General features: G+C 42.2%; 1 pseudogene; it reads right to left on the bottom strand.

Moving 5' to 3' along the window:
- Nucleotides 1–476: 476 nt before the first annotated feature.
- Nucleotides 477–1,612, bottom strand: LOC123184986 (glucan endo-1,3-beta-glucosidase GII-like; annotated as a pseudogene).
- Between the last annotated feature and the right edge of the window lie 13,270 nt (nt 1,613–14,882).

The raw sequence follows: 14,882 nt of genomic DNA, 5'->3' as shown, positions 1-14,882 counted from the left end.
GTTCACGGATACATCAGGCACCCGGCATCCAACCGCGTCTCTTACATCCGGCCGTGAGTTACGACTGACAGTGAGACATACAGAACGAGAGAAGAAAAAAACGTGGCGAAGATGTGGGTTATGGGAACACGTGGTCCAACTAACAGTGGGCTAGTCGGACGTCCAAACTCCCTCAGATTTGTGTTCAAGTTATGGGTTTTCAGACTATAGAACGGGCCGGACTGATTTGGTGAGCCATGCTGGAGGCCTAAAAGTGTCCGGTGCGAACATTTGAAGGCGGTTTTGTGATTCGCATTGGAGTGCCCTTTCATAGTGCTTGATGTGTACGATGTACTATTTCAAAGAGTTTGTAAGATTCATTGACTAATTAAGTCGATAATGTGTGAGCATTAGCAGGAATAATATTGCACTTTCAACTAAAAGCAATATTGCACTTTAGTTTATTGAAATCGTCATCGCTTTCAGACACGAAACATTCAGAATCTAATAGGGTACACCGGCGACTTGTCTGGATTGAACAGCCCAAAGTGCTTCTCCGTCTCAGCCCCCGTCTTGAGATTCTCGTTGAACATGGCGAACACATAGGTCTCCAGCGACTGGGGACTATAGGGCGTGCCCTTGCCGACGTGATTGATGAGATTCTGGTTGTACGTCTGCGCGTTGGCCACGCTGGCGCCGGCGCCTCCAGCGGACGGCCAGCCGCTCTCGGAAATCACGACGGGCACCTGCACGTTGGCCTTCCTTAGCGCCGCGTACATGGCGTCGACCATGGCGTCGAAGAGGTTGGTGTAGCTGAGCCCGCCGTCCCTGACGACCGCGGAGCTCGGCTGGAAGAGCGCGAAGTTGAGGTCGATGTCCTTCTGGTCGCCGATGTAGGCGAAGTAGGGGTACACGTTGACCAGCAGCGGCGCGCCGGTGGTGCCGAGGAGCGCCACGACCTGCTTCATGTAGCCGTCCTTGAAGACGCCGGAGGAGGGCGGCGAGCAGGAGGCGAGCACGTCCAGCCTGACCGCCGTGGACACCTTGATGCCCTTGATGCCAGCGGCGTCGAGCGCGGCGTTGAGGTTCTTGATGGCCGGGACGATGTTCTGCGTGGCGGCGCCGGTGAGCTCGTTGCCGACGGAGATGTACCGGAAGGAGATGCCCGGGTAGTGCTGGATGTACAACCGGACCCAGAGCTGTGCGCCGGGGACGCTGGAAGCGAGGCGGGCCACGGTCTCGTTGGCCACGTCGATAAGGACGCCGATGTTGCTCCCACTGAGGGGAGGGCCCGGAGCATCTCGACGTCCGGCTTGTAGAGGCGGATGGCAGTGATGCCGTTGGATTTGTAGAGCTGCACGACCTCGGCCGGCGACGGGAGGCGGTCGCCGTTCATCCCGTAGCACACGCCCACGGACTGCACCTGGCCTGTCGCGTGAACAGTACGACGGTTAGTCGTAGTACTCGGTGCACTCAAGTACGAGTATATGAGTAACGTACTAGCAATTAAACTAGCTATAGTTAGTAGGGCGTGTTATTGCATGCATGGTTCATATATGTCGTTACCAGTAATAAGTATGGATGCAAAGGCCAGCGCGGCGGCGAGCACGGAGGCAGCACGCTGCAGTGCCATCGTCGCGCAGCTCGATGGATCAGCTTACTTTCACGGCTACAGAGAGCTCCGTTTGCAAGCTGTGGTGGGCAGACTGCAGACATGCCCTATTTATACAGAACTCCATAGAGGCCAAGCTCGGTTCCACTTAATGGTAACACAATAACGTTCCAGTTGAACCCGGCGGTAAACAAGCTACTTTGAGCAGGCATTTTCATTGATTGCTACTAGTAATTTAAACTTAACTGGGTGAGCAAACTGGTGCCGGAGGATGATTCACGGCTTTTACGGTCTGGAATCAAACCGCCTTGAACAATTAGTTCCGCTCTCACTCTGTGTGTGGCCAGATAGCTGGTTAATTAAGTTAGTTAATGGCGCTTTCAAGTGTGCGTTGTCTGTGTAACGGAGGAGGGCCGGGGAAGAGGGAAACGGGGGGAGAGACCACGCCGGCAATGGCGGCAGAGCAGCCCAGGACCGTAGCACAAGGGAAAATATCGTGTACTCCCGTTGATTGCGTGCTCCGGCTGCACCATGTGAACCACAACCGTTAGATGCACAATGTAGGCACAGGATCCAATCCGAACGTTCCACCATTGGAAATTTGCAAACAACCCCCAGATGAGTACATAATTAATCTTATGTTCCCGTCACCTACCTCCAGGCGTACGACTCTGCCCGAATTGGAACAGAACAGGAACAGAGTAGAGCTTGTGGTCTCCGGCGGCGGACCAGTGACGCCAGGCGAACGAGGTCGTCGCCGCGCTGACGCACTGTGCTCCGACGTCCTGCAGATAAGTCTCCCCATCCCCGCCCCGCCATTCTCCACCTCGCCCTCCCCTTCCCTTCCCGATCCGCCGCGCTGACGCACTGTGCTCCGACGTCCTGCGGAGAATAGAACTCAGATCTTCAGGCATGTTGTTGGATATTACAACCTTGTGTTATTTTGTGCGTTTGGTTGTAATCCATCGTTCCCTTTATGCTGATTTTGTGAGATGTAGCTAATTCTAGCTTGGAAAAAAAATCTGGCGATATCTCTCTGTATTGTATCACGCGTAGGGAATTAATCACTGCAAAAATTGCTATATTTTACTCGGACTAGATATTGAGCAATTATGTATGGTACAATTTCAGCAACTCATTGCCTGATACTGTACATGAGTACAGACTAATTTTACCTACCTGTTCAAGTACCTGGAGGTGAAGTCCTTGTTGGCAAGACTGATTCATCTGCCTGTACAATGTTTGCGACTACACTAATTTCCGAGAGTTCACTATTTATTTGTTCAGTATTCTATTGAACTAAACAGTAGTTGTTTTGGTTACTGAATTAACTGTTTTAGCTCTTTATCCTTATTCTTATTTAGAAAAAAGGTAATGTACCGTATTACATTCATACAGTGCTATGTGTCCATGATAATGGCAAGATGCCATGCTTTCATTGTTGTATTCAGAATGTTTTTGGTTAGCACCATCTTCACAGCACTCTTTTTCCTTAGTACATATATGTGCCAGTGCATTTAGATATTTTCTCTCTTCACCACTTTACCATGGAATTGTTGTTTTTTAGATTACAATGTGCTGCAGCTCTCACGAGAAGCTAACTCGTAGTTGCTCAAGATAAGGTTTGGAAGAAGGAAAAGTCAGTGGATATAGGTCAAGTTACTCAAGAAATGCAAAGAAAAAAAGCTAAAAGAAACATCAAGATAAGCAGATGCGGTTGTGAGGCTATGATGGGATTGAAGAGGCAAATTGACAAGAAGTATGAGGCTGTCCAGTTAGTTGAATCACACACACACCAACTTGTCTCACCAAATAAGTGGCATCTCAGCAGGTCAAATAGAGAGATAACTACTGATTTGAGAAACAAACTATTTACATGCAGTAAGGCATTGCTTGGCACATCAAAAACTTTTCACTTGCTTAGCATAGATAAGGGTGGGCAACACTAGTAGAAAAATGGTCAAATGTGAAGCACATTAGTGCCGGTTTGAATTTGAGCCGGCACTAATGTGACCATTAGTGCCGGTCCCTACGGCTAGGTGGGCGGGCATCATTAGTACCAGTTCGTGGGCAACCTTTAGTACCGGTTCATGCCACGAACCGGTACTAATGAGGCTGTGTCAGGCTATGGTCAGGCTGGGGCTCCCACGAAGACCTTTAGTACCGGTTCATGCCATGAACCGGTACTAGAGTTTCTTTGTAAGCTGATTTTTAGTCCTACCTCGCCAAGAGAGAGGCAATATGAGTGGTTTATAAGCCATGAGTGCACAGACAATGACGAAGAGTTGCAATGCTCACATGCATGTTGATTAGCTTCAAGCCTTGCAGAATAGCATAGATTGCACCGAGCTATGTGCAGTGCAGTCTACACTATTCCGAATGGCTTGAAGCAAATTAACCAGCATTGCACCTCTTTTTTATTTTTAATAACTTATTTGAACTTCGGACTTTTTTTGTGTTCAGTATGCAGCATTCAAAGCGACGTCATCAATTTCCAACATGTTCTGACATCATTTGTTGTTTTTTGGTCATTTACCTAATTGTTTAGAGAGCTAAATAACCGTGAAATTGAAAATCACTACAAAATGAATCCTGAAAATGTTGAAAACTTGGCATGGTATCATCATATCACTCGCATAGCATGCGCGAAAGAGTAGAGAGGGTCACGGCAAAAACTGGACGCACTTCGTGTACAAACTGGACAAACTCTTTCGGAGTATCAGGGTTTCGGACGAGAACTCATCTGTTACACGGCCACTTCAATGTTTTTTAAACTTATTTGAACTCCTGACTTTTTTTGTGTTCAGTATGCAGCATTCAAAGCGACGTCATCAATTTCCAACATGTTCTGACATCATTTGTTGTTTTTCGGTCATTTACCTAATTGTTTAAAGAGCTAAATGACCGTGAAATTGAAAATCACTACAAAATGAATCCTGAAAATGTTGAAACTTGGCATGGTATCATCATATCACCCGCATAGCATGCGCGCGAAAGAGTAGAGAGGGTCACGGCAAAAACTGGACGCACTTCGTGTACAAACCGGACAAACTCTTTCGGAGTATCAGGGTTTCGGATGAGAACTCATCTGTTACACGGCCACTTCAATATTTTTTAAACTTATTTGAACTCCAGACTTCTTTTGTGTTCAGTATGCAGCATTCAATTTCCAGAAGACAATAAATAGAAGAAAAAAAATAATGCAGAAAATAAAAAAACTATACAAAAAAATTACTCAAAAATAAATAGAAGAAAATAAATAATGCAGAAAAGAAAAAAACTATATAAAAAACTACTCAAAAATAAATAGAAGAAAATAAATAATGCAGAAAAGAAAAAACTATATAAAAAATTTGTTGGTGCGCTGCCCAGTGGGCCTGCCAGACCTAGGGTGTGCAAATGCAGGCCCAGAAGGGCCAGCAGGCTCACAGGGCAGCGCGCCCTAGTTAATTAGGCCCAAAAGCCTGCTATATAGAGAAGCTCGAAGAAGCAGCCGCAGCTGGATTTATAAACCAGTGCGGCTGCCCTTCGCTCGGCGAGGTGGGACTAAACATTGTGCACCGCTGGTGGCAGCGCACAACCTTTAGTACCGGTTGATGGCTCCAACCGGTACTAAAGGGGGGGTCTTTAGTACCGGTTCATGGCACGAACCGGTACTAAAGGGACCGTTTCCCGCACCTTGGCCTGGCGAAAATTGGCCTTTAGTACCGGTTGGTGGCTCTAACCGGCACTAAAGACCCCTCCTATATATGTGGAACCTACGAAAAAAATTAGTTTCGCCTACCAGTAGTTCTTCTCGATCCAAACTTCTTCGCCGCGCCCGTCGCCCCATCGCGCGCCGCCCCCGCCGCCCGTCGTCGCCGTCACCGCCGTCGCCCATGCCACCCGTCGCCCCCGCCACCCGTCGTCGCCGTCACCGCCCGGCCCGTCGCCCCCGCCACGCCCGTACGTCGCTGTCGCGCCCGTCCCCTGTCGTCACCCGCCGCCGCCCGTACGCCGCCGCCCCTCGGTCATACACACACACACACACAGACACACACACACACACCACACACACACACATACACACACATTGTTTTTACTTATTCTATTTTCTGTTGTTTAGATTAATGTTAGATAAATTACGTAGATAATAATGTTAGAATGTTAATGTTAGATGAATTATATGGAAAAGATGTTAAATATTAATGTCAAATATATTTTACATGAATTAGAACAAGTTGAACTAGTTGAATTAGTATAGCTAGATATTAATTAGGTATATATATGAGATTTGAACTAGTTGAATTAATATAACTAGTTTATTTTTAGTATGAAAATTAATAGAACAAGTTTATTTTTAGTAAGAAAATTTAGGTATATGAGATTTGATGATCTAATCAAAATATTACTATATAGACCTACCTACTTTATTTTAGTAAGAAATTAATAGAACTAGTTTATTTTTAGTAAATGTTTAGTTGAATTAATAGAACTAGTTTATTTAGTTGAATTAATAGAACTAGTAAGTGTTTAATGTTTCACCTATATATGAACATATATGTTAGATATTAGATATAAATTATATGTTAGATATATATTTAATTTAGTTATATGAGATTTTATTATCTAATTAACAGAACTAGTTTAGTTGAATTAATTAGTTGAACTAGTTAGTTGAATTAGTTCAATTAATTAGGTATATTCTTCATAAGTGCTTAGTTGAACTAGTTGAATTAACAGAATTAATTGAATTAATAGAACTAATAAGTGTTTAATGTTTCACCTATGAACATAGGAATGTCGTCTGACGACGAACACGATTTCATTATGTGCGAATACTGCGAAGACCAGCGCGGCCTGTGCGGCAGAAATTTTCTAGTTGATGATAGACGCTTCAACATCAAGCTGGATGAGAACTTCGAAGTGGATACAGTAAGTCACAACGACAAGTCTTTTTTCGTAATTAAGCATGACTTATGCTTCATTTACTTCACCTTTTAATTTTAATTTTTCACTATTCAACTAGCGTATCCCCTGCCATGCAAGAATTTTTGTCTTGGATAAGATATGTTTCAGTCCTAACAAAACTATGGAGGTAAAAAGAGTTTACTTGAAGACCGAGCATGGTTATACCTTCAACGTCAAATTATACAATGCAGACACATACACATATTTTGAATGCAAAACTTGACAAGCACTATGCAAGGCTTATGCATTTGAGCCTGATATGGTTATCACCTTTGATATTCGTCCGGAAGATGATATTGAAGGTAATAGAGATATCTGGGTCGATGTGCAGACGCCTCCAGTTCTACCAATATGTGAGTTTCTCAACCATATTTATGTCTTCGATATGAGATTATTTGAACCAGTTGAATAATTAATAGATCTCAATTTATATGACAGCTTACTTCCAATCAAGCAAACATGTCCGGCGCTTGGTAGACAGGACCGTCCACTGTCCCGGGGCTGAAATAAACTGCGAGGAGACAAGTCATTATGTTTCATGGCTTGAGGATCTTGATGCTGTCAAGACAAATTTCTTTTCTGCACTTAGAAATGTTAGTACTCAAAACGTGCGACTAATAGTGTTCGTACTGAACTACGGTCACATATATTTAGGAAAGATGGTAAGATTTCTACTATTTCTCCTCAATGCATTTTTTGCATACATTATTTTTTTAAGCTAAACTTCATTGCTAAGTATGTTACTATACGATGTTCTTCAACAGGGACTCCCGATGAATGTTGTGCCTGATTGGATCGAGACTAAAGGTACCATGAATATTGTTAGCTTACGACCAAGATATCCTACAATGCATTTTAGTGCATTCAGGATTTCTAATAGCGAGGAATGCTTAATAGTAAAAGACTAGAGCAAAATTGTGAACGATCACATAGAAGTACTAGGGGCAGCAATTAGAAGCGCAACCCACGATTAGGAGACAGGTTCATCTGCTTGCTCCAATACGATGAATCAGCAAAGCTATACACGTTCTATGCTATTTTACCCGAGAGAGAGAGAGCAGCAGGAGTGATTAATTAGCTAGTTCATGCTCTTAGTACTTGTCCTCTCATGTCCGTGTTCTTCGTCCTGAACTTAATCTCAAAGAGTGATTTGCTTTTGTGGTGTTATGAACGCTTATACTATCATTACCATGTTGAACTCGATGATATCTTTGCTATGAAAACCGTTGGTGATGATATATATGATGCAAGAGTTTTTATATTAATTAATATGATGATGATGATGATGATGATGAGTTATTATATCATTTATAAAAGAAATTGCATATTAGTTTCAACTGGATGGATTCTAGCTAAGTGATCAAGTATATGCCATATCCATATTACCTCGATCACTTAAGTAGGTGATCAAGTATATATAATATGGATATGACATATACTTGATGACTTAGCTAGGATCCACACGCATCTAGTCAAACTAATCACCTAATGATTTAACAACTCATTATAATGTAAAACAATCACTAAATTAAATTGAAAACACAAAATTAAAGTAAAAATAAAAAATAAAACCAAAACACACCAAAACATTTAGTACCGGTTGGTGTTACCAACCGGTACTAATGTCCTACGCGCCCACGGAGCTGGCTCGTGCCACGTGTTTGCCCTTTAGCACCGGTTCATGCTGAACCGGTACTAAGGGGGGGGGGCGCTTTAGTGCCTACAATTTAGTGCCGGTTACCGAACCGGCACTAAAGCCCCTTACGAACCGGTGCTATTGCCCAGTTTTGCACTAGTGCAAGGAAACATTGGTTCCACAGAACGTGACTTACAAAACTATCAACATGATTTTAAGCCAGTGATTAAGGGAGCAGATGGACAACTTATAGTAGATATAATGGAAAATAAAAAAGGGCCAATCCAGCATTCTACATTGATTACCAGGTAGATGAGAACAATAAGCTGACCAATATTTTCTGGGAAGATAGTATATGTAGAAAGAAATATTCATTGTTTGGTGATGTTGTGTCATTTGACTCTACATATCGATTCAACAAGTATGACTTGGTATTTGCGCCTTTTACTGGAGTTAACCATCACTAATATTGTGTTACATTTGGTGCTACATTTTTGTCAAATGAGAAGATTGCATCATACAAATGGTTATTTCAGACTTTCTTGAAAGCAATGTGTGGGGTTCCACCAAAGCTAATCATAACTGATGAGGACCAAAGCATGAGAAGAGGAATAGAATATATATTTCCGAACACAAAGCATCGACTTTGTATGTGGCATATTCTGATGAAACTCCCTGAAAAAGTTGGACCCATCTTGAGAAATTCATCCTCCTGATGTTGCAAACACGAAGGGCAGTGGTAAGAGATTGAAGAGGGGTTTAGAGGAGGCCATTAGCAAAAGGAAAAAGGTAAATGAACCATAATTTTAATAGTATGTCTTTTGTTAGGTTTTTATAATACACTTCCCTTGTTTGCAGAGGAAGTAACGTCCGACAAGGTTCACCATCAGTACATTGTTCTAGCTACCAAGTCGGACATGACAGCTCAAACGGTATTTATATTTTTGGGATAATTAGATTTATGCCCCTAGTTGTGTCCCACTCGTCTGTTTTACCCCTAATTCCCAAAAGTCACCGGTTCTGTCCAAGTCACTTTGCTCCTCTTATGCTTTTGCCCTTTGACCGTTTGACCATCAGTTTGAAAACTTCATAACTAATTCATACTGAATCAGAAAAATGCAAATAAGATACCAAAATGTTCAGAAAAACATCACCTATATGTCAGTGTCATTTGCATTCATGAAAAAAGTGTTGGAAAGTGCACATCCGAGTTTTAGCTCTTTTGATACCATCATGAACAGTGAACTCTAAAAAAAATTCAAAAAAAAATATGGTGGCGAAGAACAACAAATGTTCTAAGTGCTTGCCAAGTTTCATTAGGGAACGACATTCGTGGAAGTCATGGCAAAAAAAAATCTATTTTGGAGTGCTGATTGTTTTTTTTGCCGCGGCACCCACAAATGTTATTCCTTGATGAAACTTGGCAGGCACTTAAAACATTTGTCATTCTTTGCCACCAATTTTTTTATTTTTTTTGAATTTTTTTAGATTTTACTATTCATGGTGCTAGCATAAGAGCTAAAACTCGGATGGGCACTTTCCAACACTTTTTTCATGAATGCAAATGACAGTGACATATAGGTGATGTTTTTCTGAACATTTTGGTATCTTATTTGCATTTTTTGATTTAGTATGAATTAGTTATAAAGTTTTCAAACTGATGGTCAAACGGTTAAAGGGCAAAAGCATAATAGGAGCAAAGTGACTTGGACAGAACCAGTGACTTTTGGGAATTAGGGGTAAAACAGACGAGTGGGACACAACTAGGGGCATAAATCTAATTATCTCTATATTTTTCTCCTCATCTATTAAAACATGTTCAGTATGTTTGCATAGCTTTGACTTGTTTCATATTTTTGCAGCATAGCCTAACCCATGGGAGTGGACATCCTTTACTTTGCGCTAAATAGTGTATGAAAATTGCTATATGGATCTACTACACACTTCTGCTACAACTAGTTGAATCTGCTGGTGCAATATATGTACACCTCCTAATCTGCTATACATTGGATTGTAATAATATTTCGGTTGCAACACTAGTTGTCTGCTTATGGTAGATTTATGTGTATTGTCATATGTGTACCATTGGCAAATCATATTACTTTCATACTCTGAGCTATCTCAAGATGGTTGTTGATGTGTTACTTTCTAATTTGACAAAGGTGTTTAATACACCTGATGTTGCCGCCTTTGCAATTCTGGTGCTGATTTTTATTAGTTCAAATTTTGATTCTAGATTTACTAATCATTTATTTTCTTTGAATTACCTTTGCCTTCTTAAATCAACTTGTTGAATGTTTCTATTTAGCATTTCCTACGGAGCATATCTATTTTGTATACCATCTTGGAAAATCCATATTTGTACCATAAAGTTGTTGCCTTATATATATGGGATCAGTTGAATGTGTCAGCATGAAACAATCATCTAATGTGGTACATGATGTGTGTGTTTTTTCTGTTCCAAACCTGGGCAGCACATCTTTTAGAGCTAGATACGGGTCTGTTACAATTATTCTGTACTTATATGGGGGGTTTCTGCAAATTTCGCAGGATGGGGTGTCCACACTTCATCCTGTACCTACATGTTCCATCCAACGGCTGTGATGTGGTTGGTGCAGCCGGAGTACTGCATGCTTGGGAGTACAGGATATGCTCTCCGTAGCACAATGCCCCGTGCGCGGGGACATAATTTACTCTCTGGAATCAGCCAGCTAATTAAATACTGCAGCTTTTTTAAGACTAGTCATAACGGGGAGTAACTTAGGCCGTGTTCGGCTCCTCTCCACTCCTAAGCGGACTAGGTTCTAACTCATTTTCACGAAGCGACTAAAAGTGAGCTCCACAACTCCGCGGAGTCAGAGCGGAGAGGAAGGATTCCGAACAAGGCCTTAGAGTAGTAACATGCATATGTTACTATTAATCTATGTTACTACCTTCATAGTGGGTAGTAACATATGTGTTGTGTCATGCATCACTTCATTTATTAGGTTGTAGACTCATCTTTTTTTTATGCGTGTGATGTTACAGTAACTAGCTATGTTACCACATGCCTCTCTTTCTTCATTAATTACATGTCACATCATCTATTTTGCCTAGGTAAGTGTGATGTTACCATCTATGTTACTCCTACTATGGGTAGTCTAAGGGAAGCTAATTACTGCAGCTGCTGACATGCAAGAAGGCCCGGTGGCAATAAACAACTAATTACTGCTGCTGGCCACGCGTGGTTAGGGCATCTCCAACGCTCAACTTCAAACCACCCGCATATGTCTAGACCGCATGCTTCAGACGTGTTGTGCCATTCAACGCGGGTATGTATTAGTCTATCAAGCGGTCCGGACGCATTTTCTTCCGCAAAATGGAGACAAAGTTGGGGAGCTTTGCCAAAGTCCGGATAGTAGCCACGTAGGACTTCGACACCCCCGGCCCACTAAATCCCCCCTCCTGGCCCCATTTTCACAAAATCCACCCCTTCCCCCCTTGCTTTGAGTCCGCACCCTCCTCCTCCGACGCCGCGGTTGTACCTCTTCGACTAGCACACATGCATTGTCGGGTCTCCGCAACCAGCACCGACGCGCTCGCTCGCCTTTTACAACGGCATCGTCCACTCAGGACACGTTTGTAGGCAGGTACACTCTGCCTCCCCTTTGGGCATCATCCATAGCGGTCACCATGTCCGGCTGGTGTTCGATCAAATGTCATTGAACTTATTTTCAAACACCATGTCGTTTTCTTAGAGTATTAAGAATGGCAGGGTACTCGACCATGGAGGATGAGTTGTTGTGCGATGCGTGGTTGGATGTATCCACGGCTTTTGTAGGCAGGAGCAAAAGGGGGCCTTCTGGCAGCAAGTGTATGAATTGTTTCACGCACGAAAGCATATTGCGCCCTATGACATGCACATCATCCATGATCGCAGAGTGAGGTCGTTATCGTATCGTTGGTACGTGATTGCTTGTATCTACGTTGGTAATTTCCTGAAGAGGAGAGGATGATGCAGCAAAGCAAAGGTAAGTATTTCCACCAGTTATGAAACCAAGGCTATCAATCCAGTAGGAGAACCAAGCAACAATACGTAAACAACACCTGCACACAAACAACAAATATTTGCAACCCAACGCGTAAGAGGAGTTGTCAATCCCTTCTCGGTATTGAGATAGATTAAATTGTATGAGATTTGATAAATATATCTAACTAAAACACAAAATAAAATAAAGAAAGAAAAATTGCAGCAAGGTATTTTTAGATTTAATATGATAGGAAATATACCCGGGGGGCATAGTTTTCACTAGAGGCTTCTCTCAAAAAAATAGTATACGATGGGTAAACAAATTACTGTTGCGCAATTGATAGAAAAGCGAATGATCATGACGATATCCAAGGCAATGATCATGTATATAGGCATCACGTCCAAGATTAGTAGACCGAAACGATTCTGCATCTACTACTATTACTCCACACATCGACCGCTATCTAGCATGCATCTAGTGTATTAAGTTCATGGAAAAACGGAGTGATGCAATAAGAACGATGACATGATGTAGACAAGATCTATTCATGTAGGAATAGACCCCATCTTTTTTATCCTTAATGGCAATGATACATGCGTGTCATGTCTCTTTCTGTCACTGAGATTGGGCACCGCAAGATCAAACCCATCATAAAGCGTCTCTTCCCATGGCAAGAAAAATCAATCTAGTTGGCCAAACCAAACCAAAGTTTCGGAGAAGAAATAAAAGGCTATAACAATCATGCATATAAGAGTTCAACAAAGACTCAAATAATATTCATGGATAGAACTGATCATAAACCCACAATTCATCAGATCCCAACAAACACACCACAAAAGGAGTTACATCAAATAGATCTCCAAGAACATCGAGGAGAACATTGTATTGACATCAAAAGGGGAGAAGAAGCCATCTAGCTACTAGCTACGGACCCATAGGTCTATGGTAAACTATGCTACTTCTTGAGCTTGCATTGGTTTTTCCCTTGAAGAGGAAAGGGTGATGCAGCAAAGTAGAGATAAGTATTTCACCCAGTTAAGAACCAAGTTATCAATCCAGTGGGAGGAACACACAAGTCTCCAATGATAGCATTTACGCAAACAAACAAATACTTGCACCCAACGCGATAAAGAGGTTTTCAATCCCTTCACGGTTACTTGCAAGGATGAGATCTGATAGAGGGGTATAAAAGATAAATAAAAGTGAAAAATAAAGTATAGGTAAATAAATTGCAGCATGGTATTTTTGGGTTTTTGGTTTTATAAATCTGAAAATAATATGATGAAAATAGACCCCGGGGCCATAGTTTTTCACTAGTGGCTTCTCTCTTGAAAGAACGCATACGATGGGTGAACAAATTACTGTTGAGCAATTGATAGAAAAGTGCATAGTTATGATGATATCTAAGAAAATAATCATGAATACATGCATCACGTCCGTGACAAGTAGACCAAAACGGTTCTGCATCTACTACTATTACTCCACACATCGACCGCTATCCAGCATGCATCTAGTGTATTAAGTGAACAAGAACGGAGTAATGCCTTAAGCAAGATGAGATGATGTACAGGGATAGATCCAATCAATATGAAATAAACCCCATCTTTTTATCCTTAATGGCAACAATACAAATACGTGCCTCGCTACCCCTTCTGTCACTGGGTGAGAACACGGCAAGATTGAACCCAAAACAAAGCACCTCTCCCATTGCAAGAAAAATCAGTCTAGTTGGCCAAACCAAATTAATAGATCAGAAAGAAATACAAAGCTATCTTAATCATGCATAAAAGAGTTCATAAAAGACTCAAATACTATTCATAAATAATCTGGTCATAAATCCACAATTCATCGGATCTCAACAAACGCACTGCAAAAGAAGATTACATCGAATAGATCTCCAAGAACATCGAGAAGAACAATGTATTGAAGATCAAAGAGAGAGAGGAAGCCATCTAGCTACTAGCTATGGACCCGTAGGTCTGTGGTAAACTACTCACACATCATCGGAAGGGCAACAAGGTTGATGTAGAAGCCCTTCGTGATCGAATCCCCCTCCGGTAGAGTACCAAAAAAGGCCCCAAGATGGGACCTCACGAGGACAGAAGCTTGAAGTGACGGAAAAGTATTTTTGGTGTGCCCTCTGGTATACGGGGAATATTTGGGTATTTATGGAGCTAAGATTAGGGTTGGAGGAGCCACTCGGGGCCCACAAGCTCAGGAGGTGCACCTCCCTAGGACGCGACCTCCAAGTTTGTGGCCAATCTGTGGCCCTTTGGCCCCCTCCCGAAGCTTCATAGGTGTAAAGAAAAATGGTCAAAAAGTTTCATTCCGTTTGGTATTGATTTTCTATAAAAGACAAAAACATGGAAAAAACAGCAATTGGCACTAGGCACTAGGTTAATAGGTTAGTCCCAAAAAATGATATAAAATAGCATAATAATGCATATAAAACATCCAAGATGGATAATATAATAGCATGGAACAATAAAAAATTATAGATACGTTGGAGACGTATCAAACCACTCACGCATCATCGGAGGGGCAACAAGGGTGATGAAGAACCCCTCCGTGATCATTGCCCACTCTGGCAGAGTGCCGGAAAAGGCCTCTAGATTGGATCTCATTGTTTTGGAACTTGCGGCGGCTGGAGTTGTGTTTCATTGACTCCCCTAGGGTTTTGGGGATTTTACAGTAT

Source organism: Triticum aestivum, chromosome 2A (genome assembly GCF_018294505.1).
Source record: "Triticum aestivum cultivar Chinese Spring chromosome 2A, IWGSC CS RefSeq v2.1, whole genome shotgun sequence".
In the NCBI taxonomy this organism is placed as follows: domain Eukaryota; kingdom Viridiplantae; phylum Streptophyta; class Magnoliopsida; order Poales; family Poaceae; genus Triticum; species Triticum aestivum.
The sequence above is the reverse complement of the archived record's forward strand: the minus strand, read 5'-3'. Positions and strand labels throughout refer to the sequence as shown.